The sequence below is a fragment of the Euprymna scolopes genome, chromosome 12 (genome assembly GCF_053919585.1).
Source record: "Euprymna scolopes isolate OS-2025 chromosome 12, ASM5391958v1, whole genome shotgun sequence".
In the NCBI taxonomy this organism is placed as follows: domain Eukaryota; kingdom Metazoa; phylum Mollusca; class Cephalopoda; order Sepiida; family Sepiolidae; genus Euprymna; species Euprymna scolopes.
Genome location: NC_136493.1, coordinates 109,883,002 through 109,909,293, shown reverse-complemented (window position 1 = coordinate 109,909,293; position 26,292 = coordinate 109,883,002).

The window sequence follows — 26,292 nt, the reverse complement described above, 5'->3', positions numbered from 1 at the left end:
TTGTCGGGGACGAATAAGTATATATATATATATATATATATATATATATATATATATATATATATATATATATATATATTAGTTTTTTTTAATATATACGTTTTGACTCCTGTAATAACTAGTAAATACTCAACAGCTTAGCATAATACAAATGAAAAACAATACGATGTTTGCCATCGAAACATAAAATAATCGCCTCTAAATATGACATGCATTTTATGTACAGAATTAATTTTGAACCCACAACATAAACAAACCTTCACAGATTTTAACCTCAGTGATCACATATAAGACAAAAATAGAATAAAATCCTATGCATTTACTCATCTTAAAAGCAAATAGAAATATTATACAATTATTACCCATGAGAAAATAATGTTATGAACAGTTTTCCCCATAAAGCAATGATGGAAAACTAACTTAAATACACGATGTGATTTCTTCAATATGCTTACATTTACAATATTACATGGCCATGCTTCTTTCTTTCTCTGAAAATTGCGTTATTTTTCTGATGAGTATACGTAAGAAAAAATTACGTAGTCTATAAGAGATGCTGAGACATGTGGGAGGAGTAAGGCAGTTAGAACATCAGAGTTGAGTAGCCATAATATACATATACTGATAGTTCCACGTAAACGAAACAGATCTGTAAAAATGTACCGAAATTGAATATTTTGAAAGAATAATCGTTAAGATATATACAACCTTAGAACTCGGAATATAGCAAAACCGTATACATGTATATATATATATATATATACATATATATATATATATATATATATATATATATATATATATAGTTAGTAATTTATAAAATATATCTGGCGATTAAGCTACACTGAATATTCTGCGTTTCATTCACTATAGGACGAATTCTATAGTGGATGAAACGCAGAATATTCAGTGTAGCTTAATCGCCATATATTTTATAAATTACTAACTAGCTCTACCTACGTATTGAGCACTTTTGAAGTAAATACTTAAAGTTTACGCATAAATCTATACTTTCGCATATTAGGTTTATGTGAGTAAATGAAGTAGTTATATATATATATATATATATATATATATTTATATATATATAAATATATATATATAAATATATATATATATAAATATATATATATATAAAAATAAATATATATATAAATATATATATAAATATATATATAAATATATATATATATATGTATATATATATATATATATATATATATATGTATATATATTATTTCAGAAAACATTTTAACGAAGGTGGCCCCACCTTAAAAAAAAAATCGAAACTACGGATGCCTCCAGGCGCTGTAAAAATATTCTCTTTCTCTTCTCCTATGCATCGGACTTGAGCATACCATCATATCCACCGATAAAGTTGTTTAGAGGTAGGTAACGTCGGTCTTGCCTGCGGGCCAACGACGTTGCGTACGAGAAAAGCTCAAAAGTTTGGCGTAAAATATCCTGAGAAAATTCGATTATAATTACGTTTAACTTGATGAGAGAAAGTTAATTAGATGCAGAAAGAGAAAAAAAAAAAAAAGAAAAAATATGTTTGTGTATGAATGAAAGAAAATACTTCAGCGTTGGAATGAAGAATATTTTAAGGAGGAGGGAGAAGCTCTAAATATACACGGTGTTAGTTTTCATTAATACCTCATCGCACGATAGGGTGAAGAACGAAAACATAGAAGAAATACAACATTATAAATAAAGTACGTCTAGTTATTTCAAAGCAAATATAAATTATTAGAGGGTATTTTAATAGGAGACCCAGGAGGAGGCATCCCAGTCACTATTATCATTATAGCGCCTAGGAGTGTCAACGCCAAACTCTTTCTTCCCTTTCACGCTCTCTATCTCTCAATATATATATATATATATATATATATATATATATATAAATATATATATATATATATATATATATATATATACATGTATATATACATGTATATATACATGTATATATATGCATATATATACATATATTTATATATACATATATATGTACATATCCATATATATATATATATATATATATATATATATATTGATATTTTCATTCCTTTCGTCGGCGTTTGTTTTTTCTTTACCACACCTTGGTCCCATTTATGCAGCAGAAGTAAAGTATAATAATAATAATAATAATAATAATAATAATAATAATAAGAAGAAGAAGAAGAAGAAGAAGAAGAAACATTGTTAATGACTGCAACTAAATATACAGACAAATGATACGTACACAAACTGGAGACATTATTGAAAGGCGGACATCACAAAAAACCATCATGGGCATAGCGATGCAAACAGAATACATCATCCATACAAGAGGACAAATGTAAGAAGTAGTAGAAGTCGTAGGATATATGTTGTAATTCAGACATCAGTAAATATCAACGAACAAAATTAATAAATAATCGCTCATGTAATCTGCGTGAGAACTTCTAATGTGTACTGAATAAACATAGGTCTTTTATCTCTCTTTTGGGAGCTAATAGCATATCTAGAGAGAGAGAGAGAGATTGCTTCTGTTGCCGGGTTCGAATCAATCGACTGGTGTTAATCGTGATAACCTGTACTGATGATTCCTGAAAGGATGAAACACTAGTGTCTGGAGGTATTTAATAATTTTTGTAGTATATAATTATGTCAGCCCCTTTATGAAACTCGTTTCTTATCGTGAAGCACTTTCAGTTGCAATAAAGTTGGTCAGTTTAGGTCTTATGCGCAGATCATCATATAATTATTAAATCACTGTGGCAAACGTTAAAAAGGCAGTTACCGAATAAATGCTTAAAATTTCAACACTATTTCTCACGGTTAACGTTAGCCGAATGGATTAGGTCCTTGCTAATGAAGCCGGAAATGGCTTTTGTTGCCGGGTTAGAATCTATCGATTGGTATTAATTATGACACCGATGCTTCCCGAAAGGATGAAACACTAGTGTCTGTAGGTATTCATAATTATTATAGTAAATATATATATATATATATATATATATATATATATGTGTGTGTGTGTGTGGGGTGTGTGGGTGTGTGGGTGTATATATATATATATATGTATGTATATGTATATGTATATGTATATTCAATTATCACCCCAAAAAAGGCACAGTGCAACTTGGAAGTAGGGCGCTACTATAAGGAATATAAGTTGCAGGGAATTATGAAGGGAGTTGGGCAGCAAAATGTCTGTTCACATTACACTTGAACTTCTGCATATCAGCACAGTTTGGGAAGCAGAATCACGGAAAGGAGTTCCAAAATCTAGCAGTTTTGGGGAAGAAACTATTGGAGTAGAAGGCTTTCTTACATTCATAGATCTCTACTTGAATGGGTGTGTTTTAGCTGCTTGTCGGGTTTGTCTTGGGTATTCACGTCGTGGGGATACAAGTGCTTGTAGTTCGTCAGAGCATTTACCACTAAAGTACTTGTAGAACAGGCAGAGGGATGCAACGTTTCGTCGATGGGACAGAGGCTGAAGCTTAGATGACAGTTTAGGACCTATCAGGTTGTCGACTCTCTTTTGAACCCTGCCCAGGAGTAAGAGACAAGTAGCAGATGCCCCAGCCCAAATGTGACAACAATGCTTCATGTATGGCAAATGGTGGCCTTATAGATGTACAGGATACTTTCAGTCGTAAGCAGTTTTATAGCACGAAAGAGAGAGTCCACCTTCTTCGCAGCAGCCTTGGCAATGCTCTCAATGTATCTATTCCAGTTCATGTTCCTTGGCAATGCTCTCAATATATCTATTCCAGTTTATGTTCCCTGTAAATTAGGCCGAATAATGCAAAGGAAGTACTTTCGGGTAATGTGTTCTTGACCATTGCTATTGGTGGTAGATAATTTTTCCTGTAATTATTGAAGGAAACAAACTTAGTCTTGGCAGCATTGAATGTGACCATCCATTTTTGTCCCCATTCCACTACAGATTTGAGGTCATCCGCTAGTTTTTCTGCTATTTCCTTGATATGTGTTCATTTTTCCCCCTCGTGTCTGTTATAGAGCGTGATATCATCAACAAATATAGCCATCTAAGAAACAATTTTCTCAGGTCATTTATGAATATCAGGAATAATAAAGGTCCAAGGACTGACCCCTGAGGTACTCCCGCATTTAAATCATATTGCTTAGATGTATGCCTGTCGACCACAACCTAGATTTTCTCTTACTTAAGAAGGATTTAATTACATTATGTATTCTTCCAGTGATACCATATGATCTAATTTTCCTTAGAAGACCATCGCGCCATGCCCTTTCAAAAGCCTTATATAAAGCGAGGGCTAACGCTCTATCCTCTGTTATGTCTAGTGAATGGTATATACGGTCAGAGATTACAGTTAGGATATCTGCTGTGGAGCGGGCTTGCCTTAACCCATATTATTTGTCGGTCAGGAGTTTAGCAGCTGTAAGGTGATGGACTAGAGCTTGATGGAATCAAATATTTTGGCGAAAAGGGGGAGAAGGCTAATGGGGCGGTAATTTAATGGGACCGTTCTTTCGACAGAATCCTTGAAGACTGGTACTACAGAAGCGGTTTTCCCGCAGTCAGAAAAGCAAGATTTGTTAAGGCATTTGCTTAAAAGTTTGGAGAGAATTGGAGCAACCTCACATCAACGGAGCATTTTTTTAATAGCACAGCCAAGAGGAGATCGGGTCCACATGTTTTTGAGGTGTCTATGTTTTTGATGATACCTGTAAGGGGTGATTTTGAAATCATCTAGTATGGCATCTGTCCGCAAAGGAAAGTCAAGGAGGGGTGGTTTGCCGGGTCCAATGTGGAGTTTGAGGCAAACCGACTGGCAAGTAGGTTAGCCTTCTCGGTTTCCGTGCAAACAACCTCATGATTGTTTGATAGTGGCGGAATTGTTGACTGTCCATTATTTACTACACTGTTGTAGATTTTCTAAAAATCACGGATTCCTTATTTCTGTGCTTCGATGCGTTTTCTGTTGGTTTCAGTGTATTCTGGCTTAGCTGTCCCTATTTCTCTTTTACAATTACTTCTAGCTTCTATATACTTCTGTCTGTTTGATCTGGACTTATGCTGGTTTAATCTGCAGTACGCATGCTGCTTTTGGCCACAATTAGAGGTAAACCATTGGAGAGAATGAGGCTTTCTATAGAATTTCCGTGTGGAAACACGTGCTTCAATTGCAGTTTTGAACAATTCATTGGTCTCCTCTGCGCACTGTTTAGCTAGAAGAGAAAAGATATTTCCCTATGGGGCATCTTAGATGAGATCCTTAATGGCTTCCGAGTCAGCCTTGTTGTAATACCTCGTGTTTGGAGTAGCGAGCCTTCAGTTTTGGGTCGAGAATTTAGGGCGATTCTACCTTATCACAGCGTGCTCAGCAATCCCGAGAGGGCTGTGGGCATTCGTAATACAGTCATACGGAACTATGGTCAGAAATAAATCTAGAAGTGAGGCATATTGATCTTGCTGGTCTGAGAAATGTGTCGGAAATGTAACCGTCTGTGATAGGGAATGAGATATAGAAAAGCTATGTACTGTGCTACCAGCTACGTCTGTGTAAGTAGAGAATTCATGCCAGTTAATGTGGTGGGCATTGACGCAATCAAATACATGTATTTATGCGCTAGTACCGAGGGAGAGTGCCACATCTATACTGTCAGAGACTTTGTTTATTAGGGTACAGTTCTGGGTTGAGGGCGAGCGGTAGAGAAAATACAAGTAGCTAATAAGCTGTTACATGTTTAGTCTGAAGTACTTAAAGGCCTGGTCGTCCGATTCTAGTTTTGTTACTCTAGTCAGGGGAAGGGTGTTACGAATACAGACTCCAAGCTCGTGCATATATCTGTCTGACTCCTTACGGCAGAGTGGGAGATAACCAGGCATGGAAAAGTTGTTAGAGGGAACGGGAGAGTGTAGGTTAGTTTCACTTAATGTTAAGATATCCGGGGTGTTTACTTGGAGAAATGATTCAACATCATCTCAGTTCGTTCTAAGCCCGTAAATTTAATTCAATTGGTCCATTCCATGAGCGAATGAATATAAACTTATTTTTGCTGGTAAAATATTAATTGTATTATTATTATTATTATTATTATTATTATTATTATTATTATTGTTGTTGTTGTTGTTGTTGTTGTTTTTGTTGTTGTTATTATTATTATTATTATTATTATTTTTTTTTTTTTTTTTTTTTTTTTTAAACAAATCAATCAATTAATGGAGGTAGATAAAGAAAAAGGAAACTGGTATTTATTTGCTTCCCCACGAAAATAAAATGTGACACGAGGTCGTTTTTAATGTGGAAGAAAACCAGCTCCCACAAAAGGCAAAAAAAAAAACAGTATATAGTATATAGAAGGGTTACCACTACATTGACTAAGGACAAATAACTTAAGTGCAGCGTCAGAACAGATACTGCGCTCGAATCTTAGTCTTTTCTTTTCTGTAGTATGATTGTTTCGTACAAACACGGTCCACTTTTTAAATCTAGCCCCGTGAACGTAACAGCCGAGATTGAACTCACAACTGAAGTTAGTAATGTAATTCAAATCTTGTCCGTAGCAATATACTTGATGATTCACGAGGGCTATTAAGCATATTTTTTTCGTGACGCCATCACTAGATGGTTCGCCTACCACGGCTTAAGAAAAGCCAATCTACCTTCGAAAAACGGATAAACCGTGTTAGTTTCACAAACTGGTATCTCACCTAGGCCCATGACTCATTTGCAGGCTTTCTAATACACTTTTTTAAATTGTTTATTTAAGTCTAGTTTATCTGCAAAAAAAATGTGACATACATAGTTTATTTTTTCTTGAAAATCAATAATGAAATAATAAAATATTTTAGGCAAACAGACATACATTGAAAGATATCAATACAAACATATAATTAAAACAACTTAACATTTTCGCTTTAACATGAATTTTCTTTGGACCTTTGTCTTTTTAAAGACATTCCACAGTATTATCTCGAACTATATTTGATGAAATCATTTGTTTATTGCTGTAAAATATACTTACCAAAATAAAATGTTTTCTGAATGTGTTTTTCACATGTAAAACAATGGTTTTATGAATATATTACTAAAATTTGTTCTGCTGGCACTTTTGACGTGAATTCATAATTTTCTAGACCAAATCGATCCGCATATTCAAGAAGAGCAAACAGGAACAACCAAACTCTTCTTTTGATTGATCAGAAAATAAGTCAAAGTATTCCTCATCTGTAGTCTCATCTCTATCGTTGCTTACCATAATCAGAAAACATATTTCACATTAAAATGTTCCATTATTTTTGTGTGTGATATATCCAGAAATTGTAAATTCTACTTCTTTGCTGTATAGTGACAAAGATAGCTTATTTATTTCTGATTCATGCAGGAACGAAATGCATAGAATTTTTTATTCGTTTGCACTTCCTTGAGGTCTTCTTCCCAAAAGTTTGTTTTAATAGATTGACATATCAGCATTCACTCAATACTCAATACATCTCAAAGATTCACCAAAACCCAACCACAGCTTAGCTGTCGATATTTATAAAAGGATATCTGCCCTCTCAAAAGCTATTGCAAAATTTGGAAATTTGCTTTGTCAGAAAAAAATCTGAAATTTTCGTCTAAGGCTCAACCCAATAAGATAATATTTTGCAGAAATATATTTTCTATCACTGAAAAAATTAATGGCGTAAACATTTATTGTCGGGGGGGTATTTGTTATTATATACCAATATACCAGCATGCTATCAATTTAAGTAAGTTTTACATGTTAACTATATCAGGAAAAATAGCTCTCACAAGCTGCAATACTTGTATCACGATCACAGTGCAGCACCTGTTTTGATGATGCACTTCACTTATTATGTACTCAGTCAGGGGAGGAGAAATCTCTAGTGACTGAATTTTAATTTTTGTTCCTATTCAGAGTGCCCTTTTTGAGGGAGCTGGATTTTCCTCACATTAAAATTGCGTTTAATCTCCCCTCGTTGGCAGGCAAGTAAATAGGAACAACTAAATAAACAATTTCTTTGTTGCCACTAAACTGCAATGCTTTGAATGTTAACTTTGCAGCGTTGCGTAGTTTAGTATTTCGGGCACCATCTTTGTTATATATTGTGTGTAAGTCCGATTTAGACGCATATCTTTCTTTAGAGAAAACAGGAATATTTGAGATCCCAAACTTAAAAGCAGAAAATACAAACTTAGTTTTGTTCAGTAAACTATTACGAATTTCTTTTAACAAATAAACATAATCAAAATACATAAGTATAGGAATATAAGGCAAATTTATCAAGTAAAATATTAAAAGCATTCATATTGGCTAAATGAGTGTCTTTAACAACAGCCCTAATAAAAAAAAAAGAATTTATTAGTTGAAAAATTTATTTGGTTATTACCTGGAAAAGTCATTCATAATTTACTTTTACGCAAGGAAAGGCTTTAACAATTGATGATACCGCTTTTTTAGATTAGTTATCATGACTACCATTATTCCTTTACAAGGCTCGTCATTTTTTTCAATTGTGTTCCTTTTTGTAGGTACATTTCATCTATAAATATAAAAGCGAAAATGTATGTATGTTTGTATGTGTGTTCGCTTTTTCTGTATGTCTACAAAAGGCTTTTTCCAGAGAAGCGATCAGTCGACTAACAACTTTTAAAAACTTTTATATCACATATAAATCGTAATATCTCACAGAAGCTCGCCCGTCTATTTAATTTGCTCGGCTTTGGGAAGATAAATATTCAACATTTGTCGCTCGTCGCTTGTGGGTTAATCTTTTTCCTATAACATCTTGGGAAGCGTTCCCGCAGTAAATGTAATACTATTCCGCAGTCAAACTTGACCTCATTAACTCATTAAAACGGGCATCTGCCAACTCTAAGTAATTAAATAAATTCAAACGAGTTTCCGTTAGCGTCTCGCGATGGGGCAATGGTTAACGTCGCACGTTTTTTTTTTTTTTTTCACACTTTAATTTACAACTTTGCCTCAACGGTTCGTTCGTTACCTACGAAAACATTTTTTAACCCCCACCCCAACCCCGGAGTTTCAACACACACACCTCAAAACACCTGGGCAACGCCGGGTACCCTTCGCTAGTCAACTAATAGAACACAGTCCCTAGAAAGATGAATTTTTTTTCAAATAATGATTTTGTTGCTGTAAATGATCGCATGCTATTTTTATTTTTTCATGTTTTCAAATAAAGAAAAAATAAATGGCTGTAAACATTTCCGCAAAAGTAATTCAAAAGCCTTTAAAGATGAAAGATGTATTTACAGATCAAAAGCTATTACATATGTAAAAATACAGACTTCATGTTTTTTTTTAATTCTAAACGATGGGGACAACATTTCACAAGCTATTGTGTAATATCCCTTATAGTATCAGTTCAAAAAAAATCTTGAAATTGTTCTTCCTCAATTTGTTGTTTCGTTAGGTTTTTTTAATGTCTTTCCGTCAGCAAAAGAGATGGTATTTGTTACGAATACATTGTTGGTATTAGTTTTAAATTCAAATTCAATTTTTTTTTCTTTTCAAAATGTATTTATCCTCAAAATGGTGGATGCAAAGAACAGAATCTTTCGTATGGAACCAATTATTTCGATTAACAAATGTATCGATTTTTCGATTGACTCCAAACGAAAAATATATTTGAATCATATCCACAAGAGCAAATGTCACACATTGTGAAACATTTTTTGTTGGACAAAAATATCCAATTTTTTTAAAAACTCGATAAATGCAATTAAGGCGTTAAAATAAAATATATACTACGGAGTTTCAAGAGGAAAATCATCGTTTACGCAATCGAAAATAGTTTAAGGTAATTTATCGCTAATTATGATGAGATTTGAAAAACATTAGCTGAAACATGCATTTATTAAATGAAAACATGTACAGAAATTAAATTAGGTTCTGATGAATTCTCTTGAAATTTATAACTCATTTATTTATGATTAAAACATAACTCTTGAAGTTACGCTTCTTTTAAGGTTTTTAATAACCTAAGCTCTCAATCTTTTGATTGTTTTGAAGACGAATTCCAAACGGGCTTTTACAAATCGTATGGATCCATATTTACAACATAATACGACTAATGCTAGCAGTAAACTATATGATTATATCATTATTCGACCGTGGATTGTAACCCGTTTTCTTGTTGTTTGCTGTTTCATTGCCTTATAGTTTGTAATTATAATCTGCCCATGGCCCGAATTCATTTTGTCATAATGATTTTGAGCATTATTATGCGTAATCACTGAAACGCAACTGTAGTTGCTTAAGCTGAATTTAATCTCTTTTATAAATGAATAAACACGCATACATACGGACACACAAACACGCACATATATATTCTTGGTATAGATTTGTCATAAAAGTTTGCATAAACATATAATATTCATGGGTTCATATAATAAAGTAGAGCTGCATATTTTCTTGCTGTAAATTTGGATGCCTACAAACATATCGGGTTACATACTAGCCGGAATCCAATAACCACGTCTACATAATAGTCTTGTGCACGAGATTTTAACGTATATATATATATATATATATATATATATATATATATATATATATATATATATATATATATATATATATATATATATATATATACTAGCATGCGTGTCCGGCGTTGCCCGGGTGTTTAGAGGTTTATACTGAGCAAAAAAAAGGTCATTTTTTTAAAATTTGAACCTTATTATAAACCCTTAACATTTATTGTTTTGGGCTCAAATCTAGTTATTAAGTAAGATCAATGTCCAAGGAACCTATATATAAAATTTCAAGTGTTTGGACCCCTAATTTTTGGAGGAGTTTGGTAGAGTTCTCAAAGGCCAACTCATTGAACTTTGGCCCCTTAACAGCTAAATTTCTGTCCGACACCCGATCAGATAGATTTTCCCAAATCTCAGTACCTTGTATATCAAATTTCGAGTCTGCAGACTAAAATTTGACAGAGTTATTGCGTAGGGAAATGTACACAAACAGCCAGACACACAGCCAGACACACAGACATACAGACACGTTCACTTTTATTTTCAGCCCAGCGTTGCCCGGGTATTTTTTGAGCAAAAAAAAAGCGGTCAATTTTTTTAACTTTGACCCCGATTATGACCACTTAAAATTTATTGTTTTGGGCTCAAATCAAGTTATTAAGTTAGACCCATGTCCAAGTAACCTATATCTAAAATTTCAAGCGTTTAGACTCAAAATTGTCGGAGGAGTTTGGTAGAGTTCTCAAAGATAAAAACGTTGACCTTTGACCCCTTAATCGCCAAATTTCTGGCCGAAAACAGATCACATATATTTTCTCAAATATCCGTACGCTGTGTATCAAATTTCGAGTCTGTAGACTAAAAATTGACAGGGTTATTGCGTAGGGAAATGTACACACACACATTCACTTTTATATATATACAGATAGATATATCTAAGGCTTTTGACAGGGTATGGTATGAAGATCTTCTCAGGAAAATCAGATCATACGGTATCACTGGACGAATACTTAACATAATTTAATCCTTCTTTAGTCAGAGAAAATCCAGGTTGTCCTCGACGGTCGTACATCTAAACAATATGATATAAATGCGGGAGTACTTCAGGGGTCTATCCTTGGACCTTTATTATTCCTAATCTTCAAAAATGACCTCTCTGACAAAATTATCTCCGATGGATATATATGTGGATAACACCACGCTCTATAACAGGCACGACAGGGAAAACATGAACACATATCTAAAGCAGAGACACAAGGGGAATACCTCCAAACTGTAGTGGAATGGGGATAAACATGGAGGGTCAGATTCAATGCTGTCAAGACTAAAGTTGTTTCCTAATCCAATAATTACAAGAAACATTCTTTACCACCGATAGCAATGGCCAACGACTCATTACCTGAAATACTTCTTTTAAACTCCTCAGCCTAACGTTGACAGGGAACGTGAGTTCGAACAGTTACATCGAGAGTATTGTCAGGACGGCTGCGAAAAAGGTAGGTTCTCTCTACCGTGCTAGAAAACTTCTAACGCCTGAAAGTATCCTGCACCTCTATAAGACCACCATTCGCCCATGTATAGAGTAGTGTTGTCATATAAAGGCTGGCGCATCTGCTACTAGTCTCTCGCTCCTAGACAACGTTCAAAAGAGAGTCGCCAACCTGATAGGCCCTGAACTGTCATTAAAGCTTCAGCCTCGGTCCTATCGACGAAATGTTTTATCCTTCTGCCTGTTTTACAAGTATTTTAATAGGGAATGCTCCGATGAATTGCAAGCACTTGTATCCCCTCGACGTGAATACCCCTGACAAAACCGAAAAGCAGCTTAATCCCACCCCTACACAGTAGAGATACTTAGATGTAGGAGAGCTTTCTACTTCAGTAGATTTCTCCCTAGAACTGCTAGACTTTCGAACCCCTTTCCGGGTCTCTGCTTCCCCAACTGTATCTACATGCAGAAGTTCACGTGTAATGTGAACAGGCATCTTGCTGCCCAACTCCCCACATCGTACTCCTGTAACTTATGTCCCTGATAGTAGCCCCCTAAATCAAAGTGACAATGTGCCTTGTTCGGGGTGAAAATATAATATATATATATATATATATATATATATATATATATGATGAATGCAACGTCTTGTCAGACGAGTGCCACTCCCTCAGACATTTAAAATCCATGAGCCCAAATACCTGAGGGAGTATTTATACAAAGATGATGTTACAGAGTCTTAGCTTTGTACGACAGCTAAGTCTCTTTCTCGGTTCAAAATGTATATATATATATATATATATATATATATATATATATATATATATATATATATATATATATATAAATGGAAATGTATATTTGTTACTTACCAATAATATAAAAAAAATCTACTGAACCGATTGCTTCGAGATTTTGGTATTGTTATCGCGAACTCATATCCATATCTGTTTTATATGCCCTTTTTTAATCATTACATTCTACTTAATTTTTATGCAATAAATAATGTGGTTTTCTGTGAAATACTTAATCATTTTTAGGGTGATGCTGAGTTTAAAAAAAAAAACCTTCTAATCGATCCCCTATATTGGAACCACTAGACGGATACACACAACAGATTTATTGAAGAGGCTGTTTAATTGTTTGTCATTGTTTGAGGACAATTTTACTAATTGTGATAAATTCTTATTTCAGTCACCTAAATTATTTAGAGTGAAATGAGTTTGGAGTTTATATCTAAAGATAAATATTATTTTTACTTAAAAAACATAACATTAATTAACTAAGTTATAATAAGTTACATTGTGAAACCACCACAATCTTTAATATCTACTTACATTTTTTTAGAAACTGAGAGACCAAAAAAAAAAAAAACTATAAAAATTGAATTTTTGGCATTTAAAAGACTTTTGCAGAATATGGTAGATGAGTGTCTAAACAAAAATAATCTGCTGAAAATATTTAAAAAAAAACGAAAAAAAAGAAAAACCTCTCCCAACCAAACAGGCAATAATCCGGTTTCGTGTTTCCGTTGAGTGTTTCCAATATTGGGGATTGAATACTAGAACTTTATGTTAGAAATTGAGCACCTCTTAAAAATCTTTAAATATTGAATTTTTTTTTTGCATTCTGGTTTAATTTGTTAGATTGCAATCGCTAATTATGTGTTCAAAATTTAAAAAAAAATGGAATTAAAAAAAATAGTACTCTTCCGAATTTGAACGGCAATCACCGGATTAAGCCGAGCGTTGTTCTAATGTTGATAAAAAAATACAAAAAAAAAAAAAAAAAGTAAATAAACAATACACAATGCAATTTTCTTGAGAAAAAAAAATCAGTAAATTCACTGTAAGTTTTTGTTATTTTTATTTATTGTATTTCTATATTTTCAGATTTGTTTTGAAATTCGTCTGCGTCTATTATTTTGCTCGGCTTCATCCGGTGACTCCCGATTGAGCCCGAACGATAATTGGCGGGAAATCCCGAGGATCCGTCTTAAATTCTTCAAGAGTACCAAAAGATATATGTGGGGTTTTCATTGTACAGGTCGCCCAAGAAAAAAACGCTGCTTTGTCGTTACTGTAGCGAAATCTGTCAGCCGAAAAGTTGATTAAACAAAAAAAAAAAAAGAAAGAAACAGCCGATAACTAATTGCATTTTTTGTGAATTAAACAATAAGCAATTAGTTACGTCTTCTATAATTCAATGAAAAAATGATTTCGGCTATGTTTGTTTTGTCACGTGACAAGTACCGTAAACACAAGTGAAATAGCTAAAATTTCTCATTTCTTTGAAAACTATTCTTTTAAATAATATATTTCTACCTCATCGTTATTCGTAAGTTTAGGATATTTTCATTACTACGACATGGCAAGTCAGTAGACACTATTAGTTACACTTGAAAATCTATATTTCGATTTTCGAATTTCGCTATAATAACGACGAAGCACCAAAACGTTTACAAATATTCTCATTAATTATATTTGAAAAAAAAGATTTTGCAAAAAAAATGTGCGAAAATAAGGATATTTATTTGAATAAAAAAACACAACTTTGGCCGAACTATTTCTTTTTATTAAAACTCATCCTACAACATTTTTTACATTCTTTTCTTCCTTCTTCTTTCTGAATTATCATCGGTCTCCCACGTATTTTGTTGGCTTATTCTTTAGACAGTTTTCTTTTCAATTTTTCCATCGATTCATTATTGTAAGAACATTATACTTTAATACAAAAAGAAAATCGGCATTTTCTTTTTAAATTTACGAGGTCCTGGATATGACCTTAAACTATATCCAATGGGGAGTGTGGAGCCACCCTTTAATGCCATTGCTAACGGGCCCACTATGAACCGGAGTGGTAGTACCTGTTAGGGCCCCAACTATGGGTTAAATAGAAACTGACTTGAAAAAAAAAAAATTCTATTAAAAACTTCTTCTTCAAAATCTTTGGATTCGGCATTAAATAACCTGAAAAGAGTTGATATGCCGTAAAACAAAAACAAATATATATATATATATATATATATATATATATATATATATATATATATATATATATAGTTTGTTAGTTAGTTAGTTAGTTAGTTCTCGAAAAAAGAGCAAAATATTTTTTATTTATTAAAAGGTAAACCGTTACATTTGGTCGCGAAAACCCCCAACTGTTTCAGTCAATGATTATTCATCAGGTTTATAAGATTAGTGGTTGATTGGCAGAAATCCGAGGCCCTCAGTATTAATGCTGGAATCCCTCATGGGTCCATCCTGGGCCCAACTCTCTTCTTGATCTACATTAATGATCTTCCAAATCACATCCTTACATCGTTCGCAGACATTTATGCTGATGGCACTACTATCAATGGTAGCGCATCAAAGACGGTAAACGACCAAGTTCTCTCTGATTGTCTCTCCTTATATCTTGAGCAAGTGGTACAGTGGGGAAAGAGGTGGCTTGTTACTTTTAATTCATCTAAAACCAAGCTTTTATATTTACATCATCAACGCTCTGATCCCCATCTGGCATCAATTGAAATCAATGGCTCTCGTCTTGGGAAGGCCTCATTTGACAGGCTTCTGGGCTTGACCTTTACTCCTGATCTTATATGGAACACATACATTGGGTCCGTTGCTAAGGTCGCTGGGGGGGATCCTTCTATCGATCCAGTGGATATCTCACTGCTGGTGCAGTCCTCTATCTATGTAAGAGCCAGGTACGTCAAGGGGTGGGGTACTGTTGCCACATCTTGGCGGGAGCTGCTGGAAAGAACTTATCCTGCCTTGATAGAGTTCAAAATAGACTTCGTAGCCTCGTAGGAGAGTTCCTTTTCTCTTCCTTGCAACCTCTTTCTCATAGAAGAGATGTTGCGAGTTTGTCTCTACATTATTTTCATGACAAGTGCACGCCTGAGCTCCAATCTATGATCCCCCTCGCCAGCCTTTCACAAGAAACGCCCGTCTAGCAGAAAACACTATCACTAATTTCCCCCACTTTTGTCTGTGCCTAAACCTAAACGTAGATTCCATAAACAAAGTTCTTTCTTAGAACTGCACGTCTGTAGAATTATCTTCCGTTTTCCTGCTTTCCAGCTGACTACAATAGGCTGTCTTCAAGTCTAACATAAACAAGTTTTTGATGAACTGTTCCATATATGTTATCAAATTTACCGAATTTCCATTATAAACGATTACTATATTGTCCACTTTCTACTATACACTCTTTAACCCTTATCCTCGAGTGGTCTCTTGACCTTGATAAGTGATGATGCCTATGTAAAAAAAAATCAGGCGACCCTGAACCATTTGACGCTAAAGAAAAAAGAAAAAAAACTTTTCTTCTTTCTTTAGAGTCAGATAGTTCATGTCGGTTGATGAAGTCTCATTGACTGAAACAGATGACTGTTTTTAGCGACCAAATGTAACTGTTTATCTTGTAATAAATAATATATATATATATATATATATATATATATTACACAGGAAACACCACTTATCAAGGCCCGGATTCCACTCGAGGATAAGGGTAGTTGGATATACATTAGTCAATGAGATTATAGCGTAGTAAACATAAGTAGTGGGGATTTTGTAAATGGGATTACTTAGGGGGACTGTTCATCAAGAACTTGTTTATGTTGGACTTGAAGACAATCAGATTGTAGTCAGTTGGAAAGAAGGCAATCGGAAGAGAGTTCCACAGGCCTGCAGTTCTAAGAAAGAGGCTTTATTCATGGAATCTGCATTTAGGTTTAGGCACAGATAAAGAGTGGGGGAAATTATTGATAGTGGTTTCGGCTAGACGAGTATTTTTCGTCAAAGTTGGGGGCAGCCATAGATTGAAGGTCATCTGAGCATCTGCCATGAAAATGACGATAAAGCAGAGCCAGGCTCTCTATGTCTCTTCTGTGGGAAAGAGGTTGCAAGGAAGAGAAAAGGGCACCCCGCCCCAACGAAGCTACGAAGTCTATTTTGAACTCTGTAAAGGCAGGATAACCTGCTTCTAACAGCTCCTGCCTAGGTGTGGCAACAGCACTCCATCCTTGGTTGTACCTGACTTTTATGCAGGTAGAGAATTGCATCGTGAGTGAGATATCTACTGGAGCGGTAAAAGGATTCCACTATTTTTTTAGCGACCTTGCCAATGGATTCGATATACGTGTTCCATTTCAGGTCATGTGTGTGTTTGTGTGTGTGCGTTTGTGAGTGTTTGTGTTTTTAGTAGTAGTAGTAGTAGTAGTAGTAGTAGTAGTAGTAGTAGTAGTAGGCGTTCACGGGCAGTGAATGCTGACCAACGAAAGTTTTACTCTCCCATATTTTATTGCTATTGAAATCGGAGATGTCGACCATTTTTTCAATCAAATCGCTTAATGGCCGGCCACCAGGATGAAGGTTCACATACGGCAGTGACTTAGTTCACAATACATTGCACTATATAAAACGTATTACTGATTTTATGAATTATTTTTCAATTTATATATAATTGTTTGAGTTAAACTTCCAAATGCCAAACTAAAGCATCATGTTTCAGCTGTGTTCAAAACAGAAACATTCATTTTGAACCTGCCCCTTCTGATATCAAAGTACTTGCTGTTGATTTTATATGCCGGACCTTTCTACTTGTGCTATGATAATGGCGTGCATTAAATTTGTAAATGCAGAGCTCAAGTATAATGGATCAATCGTTCTTTAAACAGAACAATTCATTTCGAACGCGCCACTGTTATATCAAAGAACCTACCGTTGATTTTATATGCCGGGTCTTTCTGTGTGGTCGCTAATGACACTTCTCGAATGCACTTGTGATGGTAAATTGTAAACTGCGTTAACTTTAGTCAATACTTTAGCCCGTTTCTGCTTTCATCGGATTATTTCGGGACTTGATTATCGATACTTATCGAAGGCATTCCGTTACAAAAGTTATCGGAAAACACTGTCAGGTACATAAAATACACTTTTGTGAAATTTAAAAATTCAGTGCAGCCATTTAAAAGTACATTGGGAACGACCCACGCGCGCACATACACAACGCTCGTTTTGTATAATACCTTGCAGGGAGACCCGCCGTTGCCCGGGATTGAATGATGATCAACGAATATTTCAGATTCTTATATTTTTACTGTCAGAGAAATCGGTAAAATCGCCCATTTTTTCAATCAAATCAATTTTTCAATCAAATGCTCTTCTTGGGAATCCATTTCGTTGAACCGGGTTCAAATGCTTCCCCGCTGTGACTTAGTCCACAATAAATGACATTCTACATTGCATTGTAAAGAACCTATTGTAGGTTTTATAAAATTATTTTTTATAAACAACTGCTTGAATTAAAGTAAAATGCAAAAGTCAAGTATTATACTTTAATAGCGCGTTAAACAGAAACATTTATTTCGAACGCGCCTTTGTCATATAAAAGAACCTACTGTTGATTTTATATGTCGGGTCTATCGGTTCATGTTATAATAAAACTTTTCAAATGCATTTGTTGAGTCAAGCTGTGTAAGGTGTTAACTTTAAATAAAATCGCCTGTTCCTCCTTCTATCGGATTAATTCAATTATCGATGGAAAACCTATCTAAGACGATTGCCAGGTACATGAAGTACCTTCGCGTGTAATTTCATAAAAATCGGCCGTTTTCGATTCCAAAGGAAACAAACTCACATTAGACATACACACAAAATTATTTTGATATAATAGTAGATATATAAAAGTATTCATATACATACATATATATATATATATATATATATATATATATATATATATATATATATATATATATATATACACACATACGTGCACGCACACGTCCACTCACGCACAGACACAGACACACACACAAACATTTAAAACAATAATTTTAAACAATAATTATTAGATCAGGGTTAAGGTTTTGAATGAAGCAGATTTCATTTTTTCCATCATATCTTTCCTTTTGGCAATGGTTTCAACAATTTGTTTGATTAAAAATTGGATGATATGCGTAAACGCTTACTTAAGTGGTCTCATGATTTTGACCAGGACTAACTATATATATATATATATATATATATATATATATATATATATATATATATATATATATATATATATATATATATATATATATATATATATAAATCATGAGACCATATACTACATTTCTGGAGGTGCAATTTATATATATATATATATATACTCACATTATATATATATATATTATATATATATATAATGTGAGTATATATATATATATATATATATATATATATATATATATATATATATATATATATATATATATATATATATACACGCGACAAGAAAAAAATTGATAGTGGCAATAAAGATTGAATAAATTACAACAGTGTTACGGATTGCAGTACTTTCTTTCGATTGAACTTTAAAGGGTTTATATATATATATATATATATATATATATATATATATATATATATATATATATATAAACATAAGTGTCAGAGCCAAACACTTGAAACTAAGCTTTTTTTTTAAGTATGAAAGATTAACTCGAACTCATTCGGCTTTTGTCTATCTACCTCAGAAGATTGAGCGAATATCTGCATCTATTTATAATCCCTGCAGCTTTATATCAGGTGGGATTGATGGCAACAGCTATCTTAATTATCACGATCGCTTCGTTTGTACAAGTACAGTTGACAAGGCAAGGACAGATGATGTCTAAAGATTGGTACGTTTTTTTTTATTCTCATCTATGTAAGATTCTGAAATGGGACGGCCATCGCACCTGTAAACCGACGAATGACCTGATGTCTATAAGATTTGGGTCGATATTCCCCAAGTGTTTGGGGATAGAGAACTTTACTCAACAGTACATCCATAGAGCAAAATGTGGCTCTATAGTTCTTTGATATAAGTATCTATGGATGGCTGAGCGGTCACAAATCTATGCTGCCTATCAACCTTGAAAAACACTTATGAAACTTGCAAACACGTATTTTACTCTTTCTTAATGTCTTTCGGAATTGTAAAGAAGGGGAACAGTAGAGGACTTTAGGGTGTTTGTTGGGAGGATGGTCACTACCCTAACGTGGAAAATGTAGAACTTGAAAATTGAAGAACTTGAGCCCCGTTTCGATGAATGCAGGTCACCAAGAATGCAGTAGAGAGAGAGAGAGAGAGAGAGAGAGAGAGAGAGAGAGAGAGAGAGAGAGTTAGAGAGAGAGAAAATTAAAGAGAGAAAGACAGAGATAGAGATAGATAGAGAGAGAAAGAGAGAGAGAGAGAGAGAGAGAGAGGGGCACTGATCTATTAGCGCCAAATAAATATCAAAACAAGGAGCATATCATATTTTATGGATTTAGACAAGCCCGTTCCACAGCAGACATCCTCACCGTGATCTCTGAACGTATATACCAATCACTGGACAAAGCGGGGGAAGGCAGAGCGGTAGCTCTAGATATATCTAAGGCTTTTGACAGGGTATGGCATGAGGGTCTCTTCAGTAAAATCAGATCATACGGTATCACTGGTAGAATACTTAACATAATTAAATCCTTCTTAGATAAGAGAAAAATCCAGGTAGTCCTCGACGGTCGCACATCTAAACAATATGATATAAATGCGGGGGTGCCCCAGGGTTCTATCCTTGGACCTCTATTGTTCCTGATATTCATAAATGACCTCCCCGACAACATTGCCTCTGAGATGGGTATATATGCTGATGACACTACACTCTATGGCAGACACGACAGGAAGACGAATGAACACATTTCTAAAGAAATGGCAGAAACACTAGAGGAAGACCTCCAATCTGTAGTGGAATGGGGACAAAAGTGGTTGGTCGCGTTCAATGCTGCCAAGACTAAACTAGTTTCATTCAATAATTACAAGAAACCCTCTCTACCACCAATAGCAATGGGCAACGACTCTTTATCTGAGAATCCATCTTTCAAACTCCTTGGCCTAACGTTCACAGGAAACATGAGTTGGAACAATTACATTGAAGGCATTGCCAGGGCCGCTGCAAGAAAGGTAGGCTCTCTCTACCGTGCTAGAAAACTACTAACACCCGAAAGTATCCTGTACCTCTATAAAGCCACCATTCGCCCATGTATGGAGTATTGCTGCCACATCTGGGCTGGTGCATCTGCTACTAGTCTCTCGCTCCTTGACAAGGTTCAAAAGAGAGTCGCAAATCTGATAGGCCCTGAACTGGCATCTAAGCTTCAGCCTCTGTCCCATCGACGAAATGTTGCATCCCTCTGCCTGTTCTACAAGTATTTTAGTGGTGAATGCTCTGATGAACTGCAATCACTTGTGCCCCCACGACGCGAGCACCCTCGACAAACCCGACAGGCTACTAGATCCCACCCCCACACTGTAGAGGTCCCTAGATGTAAAAGATCTTTTTACTCCAATAGTTTCTTCCCCAGAACCGCAAGACTCTGGAATTCCATTCCAGGTCCCTGCTTCCCCAACAGTACTGACGTGCAGAAGTTCAAGTGTAACGTGAACCGACACCTTGCTGCCCAAATCCGTACATAGTACCCCAGTAGTTGTTGCCCCTGATAGTAGCCCCCTACACCAAAGTGGCAATTTGCCTTGTTTGGGGTGAAAATGTAATAAAAAAAAAAAAAAAAAAATATCAATTACACCCCAAGAATCAAATTTTCATCTTAATCGAAACTATCATAGTCTGTTTTCCTTTCTACATTAACCACTTATATTTAGTTTTTTATCAATTAGTTTCACTTTAGTTAAGGAAGTAACCAATTGTTTCTTGTCCAAAAAGTTAAAAATACAGTTATACTCGAGGCTTCGAGTACTCCTCTCTCCAACTCTATTATTTTGCATTATTTAATCCGAATAGTTGTGTTTGTTATGTGTTTTACGGCATATCAACCAACTTTGGGGTTACTTCTTGCCGAATCCAGTAATTTTTTAAAATAAATATGATTCAAGTTCTTTATATCTCCAAATATTTATTAATATTGTTTAGTTTGGCTGTTTTGTTTAATAGCATAGCAATCATGTTCGGGTAAATTAGTTTATAATACAATAGTTTTCTAACAAAAATATGCTACAGTCTGTTTTTATATCTTCAAATATGTATTCAATGTGTGGTCTTTTGTTGTTTGTTACACTTTACTGTATATCAGAAATTTTCGGGTTGTTTAATACCGAATATCGTTATTTTAGAAAAAAGAACAACATTTATTCATATTGTTTGGTTTGGTTGTTTTGTAGTGAAAAATTATTGTATTTGTTGTGGAATTTACAGAAATGGACTGATTTTTATATAAAAAAAGAGTGACGTTAATAACATTAATGCTTGGAGCATTTTCGGCCAAAAAGCCCTTATCTTCAGGCTGTCTGATCTGGTAGGACCAGGCAACCCAAGTACTAATTTGTTACTATTAGGTAATATTTTATTTTCAATATAAAGATAAATTCAGTAGCTGAGATTCTAACTTCGAAAAGAACAGACTCGAACAATAAAAATTATTGAAACACACTATTGCTAAAATTATTGAAATAATTACTACGCTAAAAATTTTCGCCCGAATGTGTACATATATATTTTGCTATCTAACCGAACTCACGAGTAGATATTTCATACCAAAATTAGACCGACAATGTCTGTCTGATGTTAAATTCTGTGCAATTCTATGATGCACAATCTCACAGGCTTTGGGTTGTCGCCCTTTTAGTAGATATTAATTTATTGCTAATCGCTCGAGACACCCCTTAGCAGTGAATGCTGGCATAGATGCATAGACATGTTTAGATCGGCAATATTGTTCGCTCTGGGGCACTGACATTTAAAATCGCATTTACCGGATCTTGTGTTTAATTTTCCTGTCGTAGAAGAGAGATGAATAATATATACTAGCAGGAGGGAGACACTGACATTGCCCGAGATAAAATGAGGTTCAATGAATGATATTTGTTATCATCGAAATCGGTGAAATCCTTCATTTTTCAATGAAAGCAATTGCTTGTTCTAGTTGGGGAACTACTGCAATTCATCATGAAGAAACTTCACGTGCTTCTACGGAGGGACTTAAGTCAAAATGCACTATAATCTACATTACTTGAATTAAAGTTTTAAATGGTGTAACGGAATTGAACAACAACATTAGGGAAATTGTTTAAGTGGTGAAAGTAATGAAGAAAGTAACTTACACAAGCAGGTGTGCCTCTTTCTTTCCCGTCGGGTGACGGAATGAGGGAAGAAAAAGAAAGAAAAGATCGTTTGCAGAAAGCTCAACAGTATACATTAATTTGGAGAGAAAATGTTACGAAAAGTTAAAAGCACGACGGGCAGTCAGTTTTTCGACAGTTAAGATAGAGAGAACGGACGGTGGAAATTACAGTTGGATTTAGTCGTGGGAAAAAGCTGGAGTTCGAACAAATATTTTTCTTCATTTAATTTTTTTTTTTTGGTTTTGTTTTGTTTCATTTTAATGGAAAGCTCAAATATCATGGTTCAATTATGCTCCAAGCAAAAAAAGAAAAAAAAAAAAAAGGAAAAACTTTTAATGCGCCTTCCTGCCTTATCAAAAAACGTACTGTTAATTCCATACGGTGGGCATTTCTACTCGGGACCGGGTAACAATTTTCAAAGATACGTGTGATGTGAAACGTTATAAGGGATTAAGCTGTGGTCAAAATCAGACTTTTCTCTTTTAATCAAGATTTTCATTCAAGGTGAAACGATACGTAAGCACGTCAACCTTATTAGATTTATAGGAATCGATTGAGACAAGGCAGAAAGCTACTTGATGTAATTAGCCAAGAAGAACGAAATATGATAATTGCCTAGACAAGAGATGCCTAGTTATTTTAGGTTTGAAAAGAGCAAGGCTGTGGATAGAAGTAATGAGCAGGAAAACGGTTCCACAACCTGCAGCCCTTGGAAACGCGCTACTGGAATATGAAGCTTTATTACAATGAAGTATTAAAATAGCAAATTGCTGGAGACCACTAGACCAACGAGTCAAACAAGCTGGAACAAAGGAAGCAGAGATAAGATCAGACAATTCTGAAAAACCGATGCTATAATAGTGTTTATAGGAATGACTGAGACTAACAACGTCGCGTCTCTGTAAGAAATGTCGATAAAACCAAATAGGAAATAGAGCTTATAATAAGAACAAGTAGTTAATAAAACATGTTAAAAAACACTTTCAAAAAGAGTTAAAAACATATTTAATTTGAAAAGGAAGCACAAAATAAGTTGATAGTCGTTAATCCACGGAGTTTCGAAGAAATATTTTCTTTCTCATCAGAGATTAGAGATTTGAAAAATGTAGGATCAGATTTTGCTTGCAAAAGTATTTAATGAATCTACAAGTAAGTCATAGATCTTATTTGGTAAGAAATAGTAAAGCAGAGGGGATAGGGGAGGAAAAAGTTGATTTCATGTGAATGGATGGTCTGGTAAAGCGTAAAATATCCAATAAAGGTAAAATCCAAAAAGTTGATTAAATTTCCATTTCCACAAGTAAAATTCTAAGGAATCGCGTTCATGGAAAATGGTTCAAAGTAATCCAAAAGGCAGAATTCGGGGGAATAATTTTCAAATGGGTACAAAGAGAAAGGGAATGAGTTCAAATAATATTATTAAACTATGCTTTGAGGACTTATCGATACAAGAAGCTCAACACATATGTGGTGCTTAGATACAAGAGCTTTGATAACACCCTGGTGCTTGATTGTATTCCCTTCTTTTAATTTTAATAAACTTATGTGCAACAGAATATATTTTTCTATTATCAATAACTAGATGAAACTACTGTCAATAATTTCCCCCACTCTTTATATGTGCCTAAATCCAAACGTAGATTCCATGAGCAAAGCTTCTTTCTTAGAACTGCACGCCAGTGGAACTCTCTGCCGCTTGCCTGTTTCCCACCTGACTACAACTTGGACGTCTTCAAGTCCAACATAAGCAAACTCCTGACAAACCGCCCCCTTAAGTAAAACACTCTATCAAAAACCCCAATACTAATGATTACTACAATACTATCTCATTGATTACTGTACACGCAATAACCCTTATCCCTGAGTGGCCTTCGGGCCTTGATAAGTGATGACCCCCCATGTAAAAAAAGCTGTCACTCTTAAATATATTGTAAGCATCAATAAAGAAAAAGAAACAACAACAAGAATCGCTCCTGACGACGATCGGCTGCAACAATAGAAAGGGCTTGAGAAGAATATGGCCGATAAACAACTTTTGGATGCCATAATACTCAACATGCCAGCCGAAATAAAAAAAAAGACCGCTCGGCGAATAGAAAAGATACCAAACAAAATCGAAAAAAGAAGAACTCTGTCTTGATAAAGCAGACGTGTTTGAATAATGACTTGCTGCCAAAATATACATGCAGTTGATAATTAGGTCTGATAATTAGCTTAATGGAATCTTCCGAATTGTAATTTTTTTGTTCTCTGTTAATGGAGGAAAATCGTTCACAGCTGAAATTATTTTTTAAAATTTTTATTCTATTTCTCCACATAAAAAAACGACCCTGGTGTCTAACTCTGCTCTGGCGGGGAGGCAAAATAAATAAGAACAATATAGTAGTGTTGTAAATATCACTCACTTTTTCATTAGAAAAAGTTGAATGAGGAAAAATATTGAAGTTGAATGTAAAATCTTACAAAACAAAAAAAATTGTCAAGTGCTCACAAAAAAAAAAAAAAACAAATTTATAGGACATTGACGCGTAGTGATCGAAAACGCTTTCGAAAATTAGTTCTCGTTGGTTTTGTATTTTGAAGGAAAACACAACACGTCTTCATTGTAAACGAATGCAAAATAGACAAAGACTGAACGACAAAACTATCGATTGTATTCGATTAAATATAAAACAATGTTACGAAATAAGTGTAAATTACTATGCCAATTTTAGTGTGTCCTTGTGCAGGCATAGACACACGTCATAAAAGATAGATAATACATGAGTAATATGGTTGATTGGTTCTAGAATTTTATGTTATGCCAACAACCGTACATAGTTTTTACGTACTGCAGATTTGTAAAATAATTAGTTTTTATGCGCACATTTTATAAACAAATAGTTATTGTAGCTGCAGTTTTTATCTATCCCTATTCTACTATTATTTTTTACGGTAAGTGCTCGACCGAACTTCAATCTCTGGTTTACTCTTGTAAAATTATCACAGAAAAAAAAATTCGCTTTGTTAGAACCCCAGCAAAAAAAAAAAAAAAAAAAAAAAAAAAAAAAATTCTACCTCTGTGTTCCGGGAATTTGACGGAACTTGCGTGAGCAGATGTTTTTTTTTTTTCCGAGAAGCGTCCGTCATTGAACTGCATAGCCTAGAACTGTT